This window comes from Mustela nigripes, chromosome 5 (assembly GCF_022355385.1).
Source record: "Mustela nigripes isolate SB6536 chromosome 5, MUSNIG.SB6536, whole genome shotgun sequence".
In the NCBI taxonomy this organism is placed as follows: Eukaryota; Metazoa; Chordata; class Mammalia; order Carnivora; family Mustelidae; genus Mustela; species Mustela nigripes.
The window spans coordinates 28,700,365-28,715,155 of record NC_081561.1 but is presented as its reverse complement, the minus strand read 5'-3'; the positions used below and the strand labels follow the sequence as shown (position 1 = coordinate 28,715,155).

General features: G+C 44.9%; 1 protein-coding gene across 1 annotated transcript in view; it reads right to left on the bottom strand.

Moving 5' to 3' along the window:
• The window catches only part of LOC132017844 (butyrophilin-like protein 1), a 56,749-nt gene that overhangs the window by 23,589 nt on the left and 18,369 nt on the right, over positions 1 to 14,791 (bottom strand). The gene's annotated exons all lie outside the window — the stretch shown is intronic.

Genomic DNA, 14,791 nt, shown 5'->3' with positions numbered 1-14,791 from the left:
TGCTAGGACAATGTCAGCATCTCTGTGCCACCAAATCCCCAGACATTGGTCTGTCCCACAATGTTCCCCATTGTCACTGTTCCCCTGAAGCCTAATAGGGTGAGGATGCCCCTTCACAGACACCCCTATAAACACACATACACACACACACACACACACACACACACACACACACACAACTGCACCTTGTCTTTGCAAAAGGTCCACGCACAGCAGCAGACCTTGGCTCTGCCATTACCCCCAAACCGAAAGCTTTCTTCTCCACCTTCCCCCTCCCTTTTCACCCCTTACTGTGCCCCTAGTGAAAGGTTATAGGACACGACGCCCACACTCACTTGTTCAGTGGGCATTTATTGATAGCCAGCTGCATACATCTGGGGAAGAAAAAGAAAGTCTCTTGCCCCAGACAGTCTCACAACCTGGCCACTGACAGAACACATGGTCAAGTGGAGAAAACCCTCAGCAATATGAGCAGAGACTGAGATACACTGAAGGCATGATAAACCTAAGGGAGGCCCTGGGCAGAGATGCTAGAGAAATGCCCTGGGTTTCCAGCCTTGACTCCCCCGGGGGAAACTCCAGATTCCCTGCACAAAGCTGGAAATGGCTGATCCAAATCTGACATCTCTGAGAAGATAGTTTCCTTGCTGAGGAGACACTGACACAGAGTTGGAAACAGAGGTTTAAGGTAGAGGGAGAAGTTGAAGGCGGAATCCCAAGAGCGTGGGTGATGGAAAAGACGCTGAACACTCTGCCCTTCGGTTTCTGGTGAGAAAGCACAGTTGTGAGTGAGGCGAGAGTGTCCTCCACCACATGCAAACTCAGTCCTTATCAGCCCAACTGAGGGCCAGAGTTAGAAGAAGAGAGGTGGACAGGCCCAGAAGAACGCAGAATTCCATCGAGAGCTCCGACCAGGGCAGTGAGGGAGCAAGGGAAAATACCCGACCTGCTCTCCTTCCACCAAAGCCTCCCTCTAGTGCCTCCCGCAGGCCATACTCAGTGAGAAGCTGCCAGCAAGTCCCCTGTGTCCTCCTTCCCCGTGATCAATCCACAGTGGTCAGTCTCCCCAGTTACAGAGCAGGCAGGGGAAAGTGAGAACGGACGAGAAGAGGGGACAGACAGAAAGCAAAGCAACAAAGGACAAAGGAACCCTGGGGGAGAGGTTAACATGAGAACCCCCACACTGATCCATCTCTACCACAAGCCCTTTCCCAGGTGACCCAGTGATTGCTTCTGCCAGATGGCAACCCTCCCCCAACAAAGATAAGGACACAGTGACCAACCAGTGACAAGTCCAGTGAGTGGGGAATCCAGGTGCACGTAGAGGTGGGAGAGCTAGGGAGGCCTGCTAGGGGGCTCTGGAGTGGAAAAAACACAGCTTTTGATGTCTCCAGACCAAAATCCATAGCCCAGACCGCCCTGTGGGGCCAGCAGAGCCCCTGCCACCACTTCTGCTCCATCCCCTACTGCTGGCTTAGCTTCCTGGGAACAGGTGACCTCCTCAGCTGGGAAGGTGGGGGCCTCCCAGCAGGTGTTAAAGCAGACCTCAGGTCTGGGTTGTATGTAAGTTAACCCCTAGGAGACTTCCCCACACACAACCTCCATCCACTCCTGCCACCACCACCACAGAGACCAGGAAGAATCGCCCTCTTTGTTCTTTACTTTACACTCAAGAGGTAGAGATTTTTAGAGAATTTAGGAAATGCAAATGGGAACACATGCAGTAGGGACACAGAGAAGAAGGGTTTTCAGTGTACATGGCTCTCAGAAAACCAGTCACAGCTGACCTAGGTGCAAAGCATGGTCCCAGCTAAGGACCACCTCCTCTCCCTAAATCTCTCATCCCAGTGAGCTCTGGGGCTCTTCCTCATGACCCTACTTCACTCTGCAAGTATGTCTCCACCCCCTCAGGACTTTCCTGTCCCATCTGCCTGCTCTGGGAAGCCCAGTGCCTCAGCTCCTGATCCCAGCTCACCTTCCCCCATGTTGCTCTCCTGCTCCCACCCACACTGTCCCCATGACCATCCCCCATCCCTGCCCTCACTGCCGCCCACACAGGCTAGCTTATGTGGGCAACAACCATCCTCAATTTCCTTCCACTATGACTCTGAACCTTTTTCTGCCAGTCTATTGTGCTCAGTCCCTCCTCAAACTACTCATTGCCGCCTGGGGTCAGACGGGAGACAGAAAGGAGCACCCAAAATGTCTAGTTCGTGCAATAGGCTTCACCTGTCCACTAACCCTGCTCACCATTTCCCACTCTATCCCTCTACCTGTGAAGTGACACCTTCTCCTTAACTAAAATGGATGAATGGAGTGGCTCCCAGTGATTGTGACAAGGCTGCCCCTTCCCAAGGCTGCCTGCCCTCCCTGGCCCTGGGATTTCCCATTTGCTTCCTCCATTTCAGGGCAAGGGTCCTTTCCTGTCCTGGGACTGCACCCAACAGATAACACAGTTCCTCTTCCAAAGGATCAAGCATGGCCACCGGCTTCTGATGAGGTCTATGGTGCACAGACCACATCAGCGCCTCCCCGGAGACAGGGCTCAACCTGCTCCTCTCCTCCCACAGCCAAGAGTTTAGACACGCTCAGTGAGCAGAAACCAGGTGCTCACACATCAACGAGGCTTTTCCCCCAGGGAGCAGGTGACAGGTCACATTCATCAAAAGATATGCTGGGGGACGGGAGTGGGAAGTATTTCAGAAACTTCCTAAAGGCCTCCTTATTTCCCCAGTCCCCCAGGCCACAGAAGGGGAGAGATTTCAGTGCTCAACAGCACCCAAGGAATTCCTATGCCCGGAAGGACAGAATCCAGAGCACCTCTGCCCACATCCAGCCCAGAGCACTTCATTGCAGGCAGGGGAATCACGAGTTTGGAGGTAGACATATTTCTGTTGACTTTCCTGTTAGACATCTTGGTGGGGAGTGGAAGACACAATTGAACATGTGGGTCTTGAGCCCATGGAAAATTCTGGGCTGGAACCATCCATTGTTTGGCTACAGGGCCATTGATGGTGGTCAGAGCTGAGGGCATGGAGAATAGTTGTCTTCTCCCAGAGCTTCCACAAGGGATGTTTGCACCCCTTCCCTTCACATCCACAGTTCTATTTGTTATAACTGTCTGGGATCTCCCATGTAGGTTAGGAACCTCTAGAGGGCAGAGCATGGGAGGCCAAGATCCTTTAGTACAGACAGATCCTCCAACACCTAAAGCTAGGTTAGTTCCAGAAAACCTGGAAGGAAGAGGAAAAGGAAAGTAGACCAAGGCTAGGCAGCCCTTGCCCCATGACTGTTGTCCTGGGCTGGAGCCCAGGATCCAGAAGAGTCACTCCCAGCTTTGCCATCAACACAGACCATGGACTGGAGAATTTCCTCCAGTCCCAAACACCCAGGGAGGGTGGGTTGTGAGAAGAGCAGAGCAGCCCAGGAAGGTGGCCAGCTGCCAGTCTAACCACCTCTAGCTACTTTCACAACACACTGACCTCTTCACTCCCACACCATGTATCTTGGAACCCTCTGCATCTCCACTGAGTCTGCCCCTTCATCCACCACTAAACAGCCCCTGGGATAGGCCCTAAAAACTGCAGCCAAATACCTGTTGCCTCCACTCTGTGTCATACTCCACCTTTATTACCTCCCTAACTCCGCCCCTCCCCATCATACCTTCAGCCATCCCACTCCCTGCCCACCCAGCCGCTCCCCCTTCCTACTCCAAACCACTCCCAACCCAGGCCCTTGTCTAAGGGCTTTCTTCTACCACTGACAAAGCACTTCCCCTGAAAATACATCTAAGGGCCCTCTCTCCTCAGCAAGTGTTCTGTAAACTTTGGCAAGACAGGCAGGAAAAAAGGAGAAAGTAAATTCCCAAACCCTTTGGGTCCCTGGGGCTTTGAATTTGGGGATATTTACTAAAGATGGACCAGTTGTTTTGTTTCTATTACTTGTCCTGCCACTCATTCTTATACTTGGTAATTTTTGGACTTAAATTTCCTCCATATTGTAATAGATTTGCTCCTCAAAGTAGACCCCAATACAAGACTGTTTTGCTCTTCAGGAAAAAATAAATAAATAATTTGTTGTGCTATCTTTAACTTTGGCCTGTTTATGCAATAGTTTCTAAATTTAAAATGGGGGATTTGTGGTGGGGGGGGCGCCTGGGTGGCTCAAGTGGTTAAGTGCCCAACTCTTGATCTCAGCTCAGGTCTTGATCTCAGCATCATGAGTTCAAGCCCTGCATTGCGCTCCATGACCAGTATGGAGCCTACTTTAAAAAAAAAAAAAAAAAAAAGGAGGACTTACTTTTTGAATCGGTCCTTGATCATCTATGTCTAGTAAAAATTTTAGTCTATTTTCAGGGTTTAATTGTTGATCTTTCTGGGAAAGGGATAACCCATGATGCTGCACCTCCCAGTTTAAGGTCTTCTAGGACAGTTTCCGACGCTGGCCAAGTACCCATGTATCTCCCTGTCCATCTCCATGCTCCTCATTCAGCACCCACTCACTGACCCTCACCAGCTCCTGGCCTCCACAGCCAAGGTCTGAGGACCCAGGGCCAGTTGTGTGCAGGTGAACGGGTTGCAGGGGTGGGCAGACACAGCTCACTGACTTAGGAAGAACACACCCTATGTTGTGGCAGGAGCCACTCTCAGCCCCTTCCGAATCCCAGCCCTGGAGCAGTGGCCATTTCCTCAGCCCACCACCTCCTCCCAGGTCAGGCTTTTCAGAAGGAACTACTGAGGGCTCTGACATTATGAAAGGATGTCAGCATCATCAGGGTCATCTTCAGAGCCACTGTCCAAAAGTCCCAAGGGCCCTTATCTACATCTTCCATGAATACAGATTAATCACTCACTCCATGTAATGAATTCTCCAGAATATCCAAGATCCCTGTAACGGTCCTTTGTGGGGAGAGGGCCAGGGCAGCTAGGAGATGGATGTGGGGGGAAGCAGTCCCTACAAGGAAGGCAATAAGCCTAATTCACAAAACCCCAGGACCCAGGAAATGGAAAGGCTTCTCTGAAGCTGAAGGGAGGTCATTAGAAAATACTGAATGAATTTTAAGTATCCCACACTGTGCTCAGCACCTCCTGTCCTTGCAAGTCACTGTCTCCCCTGCCCATCCCCCACAATTTTTCCTCTTCCCAGACTTCCAGCCCCTTTGACCCTAACAGTAACAGATTCTGCCCCATTTCAACAATATCCCACACTACCTTGCACACTCAATTTCTATTTTCCTCACTGTCTCCATCATACCAGCCTGGAAAAAATTCAGCTCTGCCTAAATTCAACTTCCCACCTACTCCATGCCTGCATCCACGCAGCCAAGTGATTAGATAGAACTATTCAAACATGCTTATAGAATATTTATAATCACACCCTTCAAGTTGGCTGATAAGAAGACCCAGCATTTTCCTGGCTACTCACACAAACTTTCAAGGCAATTATTTCACATTTTCTTCTTAATCGCATACCCTCCCCCCTCTTCACCTTCAACTGAAAACCAACTCCTTCACCAGAGCACAATAGCCCGGGCCCTCTCATCTACTCAAGGACATTCCTCCAGCAACCCTCCCTCTTCTGCAATGCAAAAGATCAGCGAGCTAATATGGTGTACTTTCCATCTTAAAAAATAAATAAGTAATAACCTTCCCTAGCACCTAAACCGAGGTCTCTTACTACCATTTTCACTAAAAAGAGGCATATGTGGGTGCCTGGATGGCTCAGTGGGTTAAAGCCTCTGCCTTTGGCTCAGGTCATGATCCCAGGGCCCTGGGATCAAGCCCCACATCAGGCTCTTTGCTCAGCAGGGAGCCTGCTTCCTCCTCTTTCTCTCTGTCTGTCTCTCTGCTTATTGTGATCTCTGTGAAATAAATAAATAAAATCTTTAAAAAAAAAAAAAAGAGCCATATGTAAGAGATGACCCTGATGACAAGGAGGCCATCAGAGACACTAGAATCTTGTCAACTTGAGACTCACACTGGCCAAATATGGGACAATCTGAGCATCAATAAAAGGATTCACTGCAAGAGATTAAAATATATTAAAATGTCTTTATTCATAGTTATACTAAATAAAAATTCCTGTGTTACTTTTAGAGGATACTAAAGAATGAACTCTATTCTGAAAACGAGAAAATAAACAGCAAAGAAAGGTATTAATCTGCCTTTCCTAAGTATATTGTGCTGAAATAGTAAGTATTTCTTTGTATGAATGAAATAAACAAGGACAGAAGGATAGAACTATAATATCACCACTTTACAACCCCTGTAAAATAATGGGTCTAGACAATGTTCATCAATGGCTGCCAATTAGAATTATATGCCTCCTGATGGAAGGTACCACCCAACACTACCTATGACACATCCTTCCAAAAAAAAAAAATCCTGAATAATATCAGGTCTTTAAATGTAACTACCTGTTTACATGAAAAAAAAAAAAAAAAGTGGAGGAGGCAGACATAAATGACTCAGGCATGCAATTAGCAAAACTTAGAATACAGAAAATTCTATAGGAAACAAACCATTTCTTCAACAAATAAATGGCAAGAAAAGTCCTGAAAGTTTAAAAGACAATTAAGCTCTCAGCCTAACCATGAGAAAAACACCAAACAAATTCCAAAAGAAGGGAATCTGACAAAATACCTGATTAAAAATTGTCAAGATCAGGGCACCTGGGTGGCTCAGTGGGTTAAAGCCTATGCCTTCCGACCAGGTCATGATCCCAGGGTCCTGGGATTGAGCCCCACATCGGGCTCTCTGCTCAGCAGGGAACCTGCTTCCCTTCCTCTCTCTCTGCCTACTTGTGATCTGTCAAATAAATAAATTTTTTTTAAAAATTGTCAAGATCATCAAAAACAAGAAAAGTTTGAGAAAATGTCACAGCCAAGAAAGACCAAGAATACATGACAAATACATGTAATGTGGTATCTTGGATGGTATCCTAGCACAGGTAAAGAACATTAAATAAACACTGAGTAAGTCCAAAGAAATAATGAACTTTAATGATAATTTACCAATATTGATTCATAAGTTAGAAGAAATGTACTATATTCACATAAAATATTAGTAATAGGAAGTCACCTAGGTGGCTCAGTTTGTTAAGTATATGACTCTTGATTTCAGCTCAGGTCACAATCCCAGGGTGGTGAGATTAAGCCCCGTGTCCAGCTCTACACTGAGTGTGGAGCCTGCTTGGGATTCTCTCTCCCTCTCCCTTTGCCCCTCGCCCCCACCCCATCCCCCCCCTCACTCACTCCCGGGCTCTCTTTTCTCTCTTAAAAAAAAAAAAAAGGTTAGTAGTAGGAAGCAGCTAGTGCGGGATACATGGAATATACCAACTTCTCAATTTTCTAAAACTAAAACTGTTCTTAAAAATAAAGTGTAGGGCGCAGATTGTGGGGAGCACTGGGTGTTATACACAACCAATGAATCATGGAACACTACATCAGAAACTAATGATGTGGGGAACCTGGGTGGTTCAATGGGTTAAAGCCTCTGCCTTCGGCTCAGGTCATGATCCCAGGGTCCTGTGACTGAGCCCCGCATTGGGCTCTCTGCTCAGCAGGGTGTCTACTTCCCTTCCTCTCTCTCTGCCTGCCTCTCTACCTACTTGTGATCTCTCTCTGTGTGTCAAATAAATAAATAAATAATCTTTAAAAAAAAAACTATTAAAAAGAAGAAAAAGAAGAAGAAGACTCTAAAAGATGGAGAGAAGGCAGACTGGCTAGGAATGTCAAGACCAAAATAACAACATGATGAGTTCCCTAGGTTTTCTTTTTGCTTCATATACATGAGACTCGGCGCTAGAAAAGCCAGAACCAAGAAACTCTTAACGGGCACATACACACACATGCACAGGCCCAAAAGTCTCTAGCCCAAGAGCCAAGAAAGGGACAGCCTAGCTAGACAGAAAACTTTTAGACAATAACAGCTATACTCCAGCCCAAATATTACAGGGGGAAAAAGAAAAAAAACCTGCCAGCAAAGGTTAAATGGGGAGCCTAGACACTCACATTTACCAACAAGGTGCTCCTCCCTACAGCTGGCATGGTGTCAAAGAAGGCCAAGCGGGAAGCTGGGACTTCCAGCCCTGCCTGCTGGTAACAAGTCCCCTTCCATCACAGTGTCACTGAAAACCTAGTCAGAACAGTAAAAAGGTACTTCACACTCCCCGTCAGGATGTGTCAGCAGAAGTTTCATGGGAGCCCTATGAGATGAGGTTGGGGGAGCCCAACCCCACCTAGCAGTTTTAACATGTCCCCCACAAGTGTCAACGGAGACCAAGTGAGGAATCTGGACTTTGCCCATCTAACAGCAATGAGGCGGCACATCTTTCCCTTACCAGTACAATGTCAGAAGATACCTGTTGAAATAGATTTAACTAAAATCCAGAGTCTTATAACATGATATCTAAAACACCCAGGATACACTTCAAAATCTCTTATCATAATAAGAACCAGGAAAATCTCAAATTGGATAAGAAAAGACAATCAACACTCAAGATGACCTTGATCTTGGAATTATCTGACACATATTTTAAAGAAGGCAAGTTTTTTTTATTTTTTTTTTAATTTTGAGGTTTTTGCATACACTTTTTTTTAAGATTTTATTTATTTATTGGACAGAGGGAGAGAGAGAGATCACAAGTTGGCTGAGCAGCAGGCAGAGAGATGGGGGGAAGCAGGCTCCCCACCCATCAGAGAACCCGATTCGGGGATCCATCTCAGGACCCTGAAATCATGACCTGGGACGAAGGCAGAGGCTTAACTCACTGAGCCACCCAGGTGCCCCAAGAAGGCAAGTATTTTAAAGTAAGAATTAAAAACGCCTCTAAAAAGATTTATGAACTCTCTTGAAACAAATGAAGAAATAAACAGTCTCAGCAAAAGAAGAGGAGGAGGAGGAAGAAGAGGAGATAAAGAAGAACCAAACAGAAATTTTCAAACTTAAAAATACCATAATCAAAATTTTAAACTTAGTGGATTGGCTTAACAGAAGAAACAGCAGAAGAAAGAATCAGTTAAATTAAAGACAGAAAAATAGAAATTACTCAATCTTGACAACAAACAGAAAACAGACTTAAAAAAAAAAAAAAAGCAGAGTTTCAGAGAGGTATAGGACTATAACAAAAGATCTTTCATGTCATCAAAGTCCCAGAAAGAGAGGAGAGAAAAGTTATAGCAGGAAAATATATTCAAAGAAATAATGGCTAAAAGTTCCCAAATTTGGCAAAAGATACAAACCTATGGGTCCAACAAGCTGAGTGAATTCCAAAGAGTGTATTTCCATGTATTTATTGGCCATTGGTGTATCTTTGGTGAAATACCTATTCAAATATTTTGCCCATTTTCTATTTCTCATGATTGAGTTATAAATTCTTTATATTCTGGATACAAGTTCCTTTGTGATATATTGCAAATATATGATTTGCAGATATTCTGTTGCTTAACTTTTCATTTTCTTGATGTGCTTTATGGAGCACAAAAATTTTTAATTTTGATAAAGTTCAATTTGTCAAAATTGTAATTTGTTGCTTGTGCATTCAGTATCATGTTGATACCACTGCCTAATCCAAGATCATGATATTTATTCTTAGGGTTTCTTCTAACAGTTTTATAGTTTTAACTCTTACATTTAGGTCTATGATTGATTTTGAGTTAAATCTTGTGTATCGCATGAGGTAAGATAAGTGTCCAAATTCACTCTTTTTGCATGTAGAGAACCATTGTCCCAGTACCATTTGGAGAAAAGACTTTTCTTTCTCCCTCTGAATTGTCTGCGCACCTTTGTTTACAATCAATTGACCATAAATCAATTCTATTGCATTGAACTTTATATTTAAACTTATGCTAATACCACACTGCCTTGATTACCATAACTTTAGAGTAACTTGTGAAACTGGGTAGTGTAAATCTTCCACTTTGTTGTTCTTCTTCAGAATCATTTTGGCTATCCTAAGTTCTTCATACTTCCCTATGAATTAAGAGGACTTTTGAGCTGAGGGAGCAAGCCATACAGATAGCTGGGAAAGAAAGCAGTCCGGGCAGTAGGAAGAACAAGTACAAAGGCCCTAAGGTGTGAATATGCCTGTTTAAAGAACAGTTAGGAAGCCAATGTGGCACAGTGGACAGGAAGATGAGGTCAGGGTGAAAGACCCGCGGATCCCCTTACCCAAGAATCCAACACTGCCACTGGATGCAAACAGCAAGAGGTTTATTGTCACGCAGGTACCGGCGGGTGGTCGGCAGCTCCAGCTAACCGAGCACACCAGGCTGGGGTAGTGCAGGATTTTTATGGACAAACAAGTTTCGGGAGGGGCTGAGCTGACTGATTGATAGTTTGAACAGGCATACTTGGCGTCAGTGGAGTGGATCAGGGGACCCACGTGCGAAAGCAGACAAAGCAATCTTACAGAAGCAGAACTGGCCGGTTAGCCCACGCAGGCGAATGAAAGCACTATCAGGATATTGAAGGCCTGGTTACTATCAAGCCAAGGCCATTTTCCCTTTAATGAGGTCCTAACATAAAGACAATTGGGAGTCTCTCCTGGTGAAATGTTACATTCCTGCTATCAAACGTAAGGTAACTTCTTTGTTGTAAATCTCAAGGACATTTGCAAACCAAGGGAGACTCCTACCCTGCAGGACTGTGATTTCTGCAAGTTAACTATTTATAATGCTACACATATGGAGGGGAGCGGGTGAAGGGGGGGGTGCAAGGCGCCAGCTTTTGCTTTGTCCTCAGCCAGCCTCTTGCTCCTTAGAGTTGAGGGTTTAAGCAATTTTTCATTTCTTAGCAAAGCATTAGAAGCATTATTATACAGAAGCCAGAAACAGCCGGGTTAAACACAGATTTTCGCTATTCGTTATCCTGTTATGCTGCTTGCTGACTCCCTTATCTATCGTCAGCTAGCTACAATTTCTCAGTTAGCATAAGCTGGTCATAAAAAGAATGTTAAAACTTATAGGCTATAGTATAATTCTGACCTGGTGTCCTTCAAGGGAGGTAAACAAGTCAGGACAAGGAGGGAGTCAATACGTAGGCCCTTGCCTGCCCCATAAGAAATTTGGCTTTACTCTGAGTGCAGGAGTGATAGAAGAGTTTTGAGCAGAACAGTGACATGGTCTGACTCATATTTTAACAGACTCACTGTGGTTACTGCATGGAGAAATTACCAAGGAAGCAGTGACAGCAGCAAGCGGGGGAAGTCAGGAGATGCAAGAGATGATGGTGGCTTGGACTAGAGTGCTACCAGTGGGAAGAGAAGAGATGAGAAGTGGTAAGCCAATAGGATTTAAGACAGAGTGGATGTAGAGTATGAGAGAGAGGAGTCAACAATATCTGAACAAGTGAAAGGAAAGGATGGCAAAGGCCAAGTCCATTGGGAGGGAGAAGGTTTAAAGAAGCAGATCACGTCAGTTCTGGACATGACCAGGTTGAGGCACTCATGAGACACTGGAAGTACATGTTTAGGTTCAAGAGAGTGGACTGATCTAGAAACACAAATTTGGAAGTTATAAACACAAAGATAATCTTCAAAGGTGATATTTAAATCTGGTAGGAGCATGAGACTAGATGAGATCACTTAGGGACAGATAAAAAATAGAAGAGGTCCAAGAGATTGCACAATGGATGCTATAGTGGTAAGAAGCTGGGGAGATGAGATGTCACCAGCAGGGAAGCAGAGGGGAGACTGAGGGAACAAAAGCAGCTCCAAGTCTTCTGAACTATATATTCACAAGTAATCTCTCAGGGTGGGACACTTGTGTATTTCTACATCTACCGTGAACTATTGTCTCACCTGTGTTTGGTCCCGTTATCAAGGCCCAGCTTAGAGATGGATCCTCTTAAGGCCAAAAGTCTGTAGGACTAAAGTGTGAATGATAGGCAAGCTTATCCTCTTCTGAGATATACGATGTAAGAAAAGTCAGTTGTGTAAAACAAACCTCTATTTGATGGGCTATTGTAAGGAATGAGGTCATTTTATACCAGAAAGAACTTTCTTTGTCTTCTGGGATGGAGAAACAAGCTCTTAAGGAAGCATCAATCCTCTTCTGGTCCATAAGATCCTAGAGGCCAGGAGAGTGTCTGGGGCCCAAGCACAGCTCATAATACCTTTAGCAGGTGCATACTACCTTCCTTAGGCAGGGATTAGGCCAGAAGTGGGCCGTGCACCTTGCTGAACACTGTCTTTAAACTCAGGTTCTCCCCTGTCATGCCCCCTGCTTCCCCTTCCACTATCCCTGTCCCTGTTACCATTTCCTCTTCTCTCAAGCTGCAGCCTAGTCCCCCAGCCTCCTTTCTCACAAAAGGGGTAGGGTCAGGAACATGGAAGAAATGGAGAGTTGTTTTTTTCCACTCAGGTCTTCATAGTTCCATGAGGAACCTAGTGTCCTTATTTTCCTTCCCCTTCTCACAAACACCAAATCCCACCCCTACCCACCAGTCAGCAAACCAGAAGGTGGCAAAAGCAGGGACTTGGGACGCCTGGGTGGCTCAGTTGGTTAAGCGGCTGCCTTCGGCTCAGGTCATGATCCCAGCATTCTGGGATCGAGTCCCACATCGGGCTCCTTGCTCGGCAGGGAGCCTGCTTCTCCCTCTGCCTCTAGCCTGCCACTCTGTCTGCCTGTGCTTGCGCTCTGTATCTCTCTCTCTCTCTAACAAATAAATAAAATCTTTAAAAAAAAAAAAAAAAAAAAAAAGCAGGGACTTTTCACACTAGGTTTTTTCTGCCCAGGACTCCATCCCCACACTACCACCAATTAAGAAAAATGATAAGAAAGTGACAATGACATGAATAGGACAGAAACGTGGACAGGAAACTCATGAAAAAAGCAAGAATAGTCACTCAACAGAAGAAAACAATTTTAGCCCTGCAACAAAGTGCAATTTAAAATAACAATGAGAGACCATTTCACCTGGCAGAGAGGTAAGTATTTGGATCCCCAGGACTGGAAACACTAAGGGCATGTGTAGACACTACTTGTCCATGTGCAGTCCTGTCTGCTTTCTGGAGACTGGCTCAGTAACACTTAGATACCAAAATCTTGTGAAATAAGTCTGTCCTTTGACCCTTTGAATCAGTGGTTTCACTTCCAGGAATTCAGCCTAAGGAAATAATTTAGACAATCATGCAAATATGTTCAGGAATCTTTATTGCAGCATATAGTGGGGTTTTTTAGCATCTAGGAGTTTTAAGGTTTGGGATCCACCTAAATGCCCCCACAATGGTAAAGTGGTTTCAGTGAACTAGGGGTCATCAAATAGTGGGATACTGGCTGACCATTAAGACTGATGTTAGCCCATGTGTCTTCCAGTGGGCTGCACTGAGGATACAGCCTCACTTCAGTGGTATTCCTGGCAGAAACAACAGACATACCTAAATTTAGGAATAGTCTACAAAATAACTGACCTGTCTTCTTCAAAATGTTAATATAATGAAAGGCAAGGAATTGTGCCTATATTAAAGGATGCGGAAAGGATATGACAACTAAATGCAAGACATGATCCTGAACCAAGAAAAAAAATTCATTACTGAGGACATTATGGGGCAATTGGAAAGTTTGGGATATGGACAGTAGATTGTAGCATTGAGTCTATTTAAGTTTCCTGATTTTGATAGTTGTACTGTGGTTATGTAAAACATGTTGTTGTTCTTAAGATATTCACATCCATGTGTTTATGAGTAAAGAAATACCTTGGGTACAGCTCACTCTCAAATGGCTAAGGAAAAAAAAAATCCTGTATTTAGGGAAATAATGTCAAGCAACTGTGGTCATGATGTTGATGGGTGATTCTGAGTTTTTCTGAGAATATAATTCTCAGAATATGTAATATAATTCTAAGAATAATATAATTTTGACAATTATATTCTTGCTCTTTCTCTGTGAGCTTTAAATGATTTTTAAATAAAAAGGTTTTTAAGAAAAAGAAGGTACTCTGGGCACACCAGGCAGCAGCCTTGGGCACCCCAGTGCTGGGGGCTGTGCATGGCTGTGGATGACACTGCCTGTCGCCCAGACTCTCCATTTTCAGTGCTACTAAAGGAACTCAGTGTGTGGTTGACCCCAAAGCTGTCCTGAGTTGACTCACAAAGGTAGGATGAGTCAAGGCAATGAATTTTCTTTTGTCATTTTATTTACTACAATTTTGAATTCAAAATCTGACATTCCTGGGGCACTGTGTGGCTCAGTTAGTTAAACGTATGACTCTTGATTTTGGCTCAGGTAATGATCTCAGAGTCGTGAGATTCAACCCCACATGGGGCTCCACACTCACCTCAGAGTCTGCTTAAGATTCTCTCTCTCCCTTTCCCTCTGCCCCTACCCTCCCCACACACACTCTTTCTCAAAATAAATAACTAAAATCTTAAAAGAAAAAAATGGCATTCTTTGCATCCCAGGGATCTCTGTGGTAGAGGGAGGGAAGGGGAAGCTACCCAAATGTAGTGTTTGTTGTGGATAATCCAGACTGCAGATTTTCGTATAAACAACGTTCATTTATCGTTGATGATGTTCTTACACGTTCTCCGGCAAAGGCAGGTTGAGATTTCCCCCAGAACCAGCCCAGCATCTTGCCTATTCCCCAAAAGGAGAAAACTAAGTCCCCAGCAAGGGCCAAGGTAAGGACAAGAAAGTACCTTGGGTTCCCTCCACCAAGGTTAGTGGTTTCAACTTACGGAAAGTTGCAGATTGTCCAGGAAGCACAGATACGGACCTGGAAGAGATGTCCCAGCACCTCACACCTCTGTTTCCCGGTCCTGACCCTCCCAAGGCAAAGGGCAGCCACCTTGC